The 7,278-nt window shown below is 28.9% G+C and overlaps 1 long non-coding RNA gene across 1 annotated transcript; it reads left to right on the plus strand.

The window, feature by feature from the left end:
* The first annotated feature begins 828 nt into the window (after positions 1-828).
* LOC134266497 (uncharacterized) lies at positions 829-6,791 on the plus strand. The gene is made up of 5 exons (XR_009991983.1): positions 829-930; positions 1,310-1,369; positions 1,710-1,781; positions 2,600-2,727; positions 4,311-6,791. It is a non-coding gene; the product is annotated as an uncharacterized LOC134266497 (long non-coding RNA).
* The last annotated feature ends 487 nt before the right edge of the window (positions 6,792-7,278 follow it).

Genomic DNA, 7,278 nt, shown 5'->3' on the forward strand with positions numbered 1-7,278 from the left:
TTTCCTCACTTCTTTTCTAAAATCACCTATATCATTATGAATTATCTGCATGATAAAGGCCATTTGATTTAAGATACCGCATATCATTCTCCTGTCATCTACGTCTAAAAGATCCTGTGTTTCTGGTACGGTCTCCTTTGTATTTTCCTCTGCCATATTTTACTTCTGTCGAGTTAAAAGTAATCACACAGAATGATCCTCATTATTCAGCGCTGGTTTATATATATAGCATGGATTTTATTTTTTAGGGCCGTGTGCAAAAAATACCTTTTACCTACGTTTTCTTATATATACCTGTTTGCATCACCTATAAAGTGCCGTGTGCAAAAAACTGAGGGTCGTGTGCAAAAGAAATATACCTTTTTACCTGTGTTTTCTTATATATACCTGTTTGCATCATCTGTAAAGTGCCGTGTGCAAAAAACTTACCTATGCATTGTGACGTCATCCACTGTATAAATACAATGTGATTATGACGTCACACTTTTTCATTTACAGTCTAGACAGCCTAGTCTAGCCAGCCTAACCAGTTTGAACTGAATTTTTTACTGAAAGACAATAACAAATAACACACAATACAAAAAACATGTGTGTGTTATGTCTGTCAAGTTATAACACCAGGTCACTTTTTTAAAAAACTTAGAATTTCTTTTTAAATTTTTTAAACTTTTTTTAAAATTAACTTTAAATTTTTTAACTTTTAACTTTTTTAAAATAACTTTAAATTTTTTTTTTCTTATTAATTTTTTTTTTTGGTAAACTCCCCTTATAGTTTTTAAGAAATAAAATAAAAAAAATCATGTAATACTACATCAGTGTTATGTTATTGTATGACTTCATCTTTTATACAGTCGGGTTCGGGGTTTCGGGCAGCCATGGAGAATTTTCGGCAAGATTTTACCCCAGTGAAAAAGGCTTGTAATCCACAGTGTAGGTCGTTTAAAGTTGTTTCACATTGTTTATGATTGTGATTATGTTATCGCTCACCTATATGTTTAATGTCAGCTATGCTAAATAACCCATTTCTGTGTAATTTGAGAGAATGTTTTGACATGTGGTTAAAGTATGGCGTGCTATTCATGTTATCATTTAAAAAGTCGATCCTAAATAAATCTGTCTTAAAAAATACATTTTACGAATGACATTTAATATGATTGATTAGAGTATAGGTATCCATATATAAGAGATATTATTTTGCATTACATTTAAACATGTTTTTCTGTCCTGTTTGTCTGTCAATTGTTGCTTTACTTCCTTTGTAAAATGAGGTTAAATTGAGTATCACTGAATATTGTATGCTTTTTTTCAGGATCAGCTAAGATGTTGTTTCACTGGATTATTTAATTGGGCATATAATTGGATAATTCTGGTAAGTTTGTCTTTGTTTTGTTTACATTTCCTATGAAGGTCATCTTTGCATTTAATCATAATTATGTAAAGTTCTGTTTTGAATGTAAATGTACTGTATTTATCCTCATTTCATGTGATTTACACTTGTTTAGCCTGCATGTAACTCAGAGTACATTTAATATTTCTATGATGGGTCATTCTATGATTGAATTTAAATCAGAAAAATATTCACTAAATTTTAGTAAAATACATCTGGTATCTTTTACATTTCTGTCCCTTTTGTCTGTAAATTATTGCTTTACTTACATTGTAAAATGAGGTTAATTGTGTATCACTGAATATTGTATGATTTTTTTCAGGATCAACTGAGATGTTATTTCACTGGATTATTTAATGGATAGGCTTATTGGGCATATAGTTGGATATCTCTGGTAAGTTTGTCTTGTTTTTTAATTGTTTACATTTCCTATGAAGGTCATCTTTGCATTTAAGCATGATTATATGGTTAATTTTATTACTGTATAATACTTATGTGATCTGTTGTCTCTAACTTACATTCATATAAGCACACCCTTATTTAACCTAAAATATATTAACACATGATTAAGGGATCTTCAGAATATTAATAAGTCCTTTTGTATAAATTATATGATTTAATTTCATAATTCATTATGTATGTTACCCATGGCCATGGAATTCAGACTTACTAAATGGTGATCAAAGAGATATTAATTAGGAATCTAATAAGAGAAAAGGAGGAATTTACAAAAGATTAATCCTAAGTTATTTACTTTTTGTTTTGATTCTAAATATGTGGGATATATGGTATACATATATTTTCATTTTCACTTTTGTTTCTTAGTAATGAGCTTTTCAAAAAATTAAGGACTACATGTTGTACTGTGATGATGCTAAAAAAAGATGTATTTTTCTGTATGCAGTACTGACAGATATTAAACAAAATTGAATCTGCTGTTAATAAAAAATCTTTTAGTGTCTAAATAATTAATTTGATAATCATTTTATTTGTGATATCAATACAGTAATTGTGCTTTTTTTTTATTATCTAAAGATAACATGATGAACTTTTCTCATCTGGAGTTAATGTTAAAAACAATTTGTTTTGAGATTAAAAACAAACATTTTCATGAACTTTTTTGGCATTGTACATGTTTGTTCAATTTTTAAACATGCATTGTTTCACACAGTACTCTGTCATATTAACAAAATGGTTTTATTTTCTATACAGTCCTCAACCTGGAAGATATGTTTTGTTCCTAACCATCTATAATCCATTCTCTATGAAGTTCAGACTGTCTGCTCTTCCTTTGGAAATACACAGTTAGTCAACCAACATAGAAACACACAAACTTGAAGGTAAAGTTTCAATGAGATACAATTGTAATATTTATTTATTTTTTTTTTTTTTACATATGCATGTTTATAATTTTGAATTGATATGTAAATGATATATTTAAATAAAAAGGGCTTGGTGGTCATGGTCATGTTTAAACTATATTGATCTCCTTTAGAAGAAGAAGAAGAGCTCCATTTCAATATATATACAAAAATGCATGATCAAATTTTGAAACTAAAATGTATGAAAGTTTTCTTTGCCAAATGATAGTTAACAGCTGAAGATAGCATATCTATAGAATAAGTTAAATATGGCTAATTTGTAACCCCCCCCCCCCCCCAGCTTCCTTAATATCATAGTTGGTAAAGATAGCAAGTTTTGACTCCAATTGCTGATGAATTCTGAATTTCCCATTTAATATTAACATTATATCACAGGGAAAGAATACTATAATGTAGCACATCAGGATGACCAGAAAAGAAATCTTAATGACCCTCTTAACTATGTATAAAGACTGTAACCTTATAACTGATGTAAGATAATCTGATTGTGTGGAATTAAAATTCCCTGGTGTTTCTACTACCCAAGATCTTCTTATGAGTGCATGGGACTGTTGTAAACCTTCTCCTGTTTATAAAAAATATACCTTGGAGCATGACACTTTATTCATAAAAGGTACTTTCAATATCATTTCTATGAGTTTTTGTTCTTTCTTTTTAATAATCTAGTGTTATATCTCATTTAAACCCATTAATATGTATGCTTCCAAAATCTTAGATCTGTCTGTATAGTTTTTTCAGCTCTTTGAACACAAATACCCTGATTCAATCTTTTGAGGTAAACATGATAGAGACATCATAGATGATTATCAGAGTGTGTATCACAATCTTAACCATAAGGTCAATTTAAATGGTCTAAGGCACAACAAATGAAAGTGAAAACTTTTTTTTTTTTATTAGAATACATAATTTTGTAATAAACAAATACTGGAAAAGTTACTCTCATAATAAGCCTTAATGTCTTCCAAGAGTTCAGTTTGGACTCCATCCATTAATCCTTGTATCTTCTCCAATGGTTTTGTGGGTTAAAACTAATGTGTCTTTAACAATCTTTTTTTTCTGTCAACTGTTTTCTCTTATCATCTATAAACTTGACTTCTTCTCTAGTCAAAGGTCTTTCAGGGTAATCCAAGTAATTCTTACCCTCTTTTGGTAATAAATGGTTATATTCCTCATTGGCTTCTTCTGCAATCAAGGGTCTTTCTATGTAATCTCTGACAACATTAGGATCACCCTTCTCTGGACTTAATTGGCTATATTCTTGTTGAGAAATGATCTCAATAGTGCCATCTTTTTTTTATTTTATTTGGTATACCTCTGTCTACATCTTTCTCTAAAAGAACTCTCTCTCCAAACTGAATTTTACTCATTCCTTTACTCTTTTCTTTACTGGAGGTGTTACCCATGGTTAATATGGAAATTCAAATTCTGATGTTACACCTTGTATTTATACCCTTTTTTGTCTATATTTAGAATTCCATCAAGCTTATATTATATAACAATTTTTTTTTTCAACTAAGACATTATTTTTTTCTATTTTCCAGGATTCTCTAGTGAGGGCTTATGGAAATGATCTATATCTACTCTCAGAATGGTGAAAGACTATCAGATTAAGCAAAGACTAACAGAATATCCTCTCTTGGAACACTGAAACAAGAAAAACAAACAGGATGGGGGATTTAAGAAGAACATAGATAAATATGATTTCCAACCAATTTATGTACGATCATAGACTGTGGTTTACAGGATGACAAAGAAAGGACCCAGGATTGTATTTTTTACTGTCAGACACTGAGTATGGATAAGATGTAGCTATTTATCAGACTGAGATCTAGTCAAATCAAGTATTGAAAATATGATTTCTGATAGCATGAGCTCTTTAAAAACTAATTCTCACGGACCTCAAAGTATCTGAATGTGACTTTTATTTTTACCAATTCATATTGATGACTGTTGTTATGTATGGGAATTACACATTTAAACCTTTTATTTTTCATCTTATTTCTATAACCCCCTAGAAATTACACAGATATTCAGATGCTGGATTTAATGTTATTATTTAACTTTCCTGGAATTGTAAATATATTTTGTTTGTGTATGTATCATGTTTAATTTTGAATTTAAAATTGGTCTCAATAAGACCCCCAATAAAGATGCAAGTGTCCCATAATCTGTGGTTTAATAATATCTTGAATATCTTTATCATACCATATTCATCATACTAATTACATATAGAATGGTTGTAGGAATACACTTTGTTGTTTAGCACACTTTGTCAAGGTCAAAGCATAAGATTATTGAGATGACTTCTTTGACAATAATTTGTAACTTACAAACTTCACATCATAAGTACACAGATGAAGAATCAATAAGATATTTCTATAGATTTTTTGGATCATTTACTCCTGGGTAAAAGTTAGTTACTAACTGAGATTACTGATTTGAGTCCTGTAATGCAATAACTTAAACATTGTGTGATAACTTATAGACTTTATAAAAATTAGGTGCAAATTCTTAGGAAAGGATTGAAATGTTAATCAAATGTACAATGTTCAAGGGTGTTTATATGACTATTACTATGTAATACCTTAGAATTCTGTAAAAATTTTATTATCACTGCGTAGATAAAGACTGGTTGGAATAATTTATGTTTTGAAATAAGGTTTAGGGAAAAAAGTCAAGAATGTGGATATGACTTTTATTCAAATGGTGCATTACAGCAACTCTGGTGATTTACATACCTTCAGTCATAAATACATGTAGATAGGTATTTGGAAGACTCCTTTAGATTTTGAAATTTTTAATTCAAAAGTATAGAATTTAAGTTTGAAAGATTAAATGGCAGCATATCATTTGCTTGTGAATTAAAAAATAAATCCAAACATATACATCTTTGGATGATAATTGTAGCATTTTATCAATTCCTGGACTTCGGTCTTGATATCATCCTTTAATGTCCTTAAAATTTTAATGACTGTCTTTTAGTTTTAGTTGAATTAGTTTCTTTTCTACATGTGAAAATTACATCATCCAAAGAAGTTCTTCATCTGCATGTTATATGAAGAAGACAATTTTCATTACAGTGAAAGAGATTGTTTTGTTAAACATATTACATTGATGCACAAATATACTTTTAGATTTTTAATAGCTAGGGTTCATATTTTTTTATATGGAATGATAAGTACTGTTGATTTTTTTTTGTGAACAAAGACATACTAGTAGAGTAATAAATGTATATGATGTGTCAGAAAAGCATGTGGAAACCTAATGACTTTATATTTGCTGATTAATTCAATTATGAGTTTCATCTTTGTTACATTGTAAACATTTCTAAGTAGGGCACACATCAGAAACTCTTAAAATTCTGACTATCAGGGTTTAACACAACAATTCCAAATGATTTTTGGACGCTTTTTATGTATCAAAAAGACAAAACAGAATATCTGTTCACAGATGTTCCAAAGGAAAACAACCACAAAGAAAAGATTTGTTATGTTCTTTATGTGATTCATGTAAAATGTATTTTAAAAGTGTAGCATAACATTCATCTTTTGCATAAATACTTTTTTTTTGTGGAGATTTTTTTATATTTTTGAAAAAAAGTAGTCTTATTGTATATTATGGTTAACTTAAAATCTTGTAGGACTTAAAAGTTGTACATGATGTGTTACACATCTTACATATGTAACCATTTCATTTCAGGGTATTCAGTATATATTATGGTTTTGTCTTAAATTTGTTTGTTCATGTAATCAATAATTTGAGAATACTCAAATTAGAAAATGTATGAGAGAATAGGCAAGAAAATGAGGTTAAAAATGTTTTTACTACAAAGGGGTTAATCTATATATTTAATCTATAAGTACAATCAGTCTATACATTTAAGGTATTTCTGTATGAAATAAACTTACATTTGAGTATTTTAAGACAATTGTAAACATTAATTTAACCAGTTTTGAAAAAATGATTAGATTCACTGTCAGCATGTTATTTCTTGTAAAATAAAAAGAAAACAAACAATTTTATATGGAGTCAGTTTTTTTTTAATGTAAATAAGAACCATTGGAAGTTGGGAATATTTCACAAAGTTGATTTGATTGAGCATAATTCTCACTAGGACAGTTAGAATATTATGATTTTACCCTTAAAGAAACCATTTCAAATTTCAATATACAAATCATGTTTAGTCATGCAGTATATAGTTTACATTTGCCAAAAAGTAAATGGTATCTCTATTCAGGGTCAATCCAAAGGAATGAAAACAATGTTTTCTCTTTTTATGTATCAAACTTAAAGGTTTTGTTACAATAATTTCACTGTGTTCATTTTCTGATTTCTTTCTATGTGTGGATAACCCTAACCTTGGCAATCAAAATACAGGAAATTAATCAATTATGTCAAATGATGAAGGTGCACACCAGAAAATTACATGAAGTGAACAGAGAATTCTGAGTTTCCCTCAAATATGTTCGCCAAGTGATGTAAATTTTTTAAAAAGAAAAGAAAAATGTG

Source organism: Saccostrea cucullata, unplaced genomic scaffold (genome assembly GCF_032062105.1).
Source record: "Saccostrea cucullata isolate Sc308-1 unplaced genomic scaffold, CSIRO_AGI_Scuc_v1 ctg1349, whole genome shotgun sequence".
NCBI lineage: Eukaryota > Metazoa > Mollusca > Bivalvia > Ostreida > Ostreidae > Saccostrea > Saccostrea cuccullata.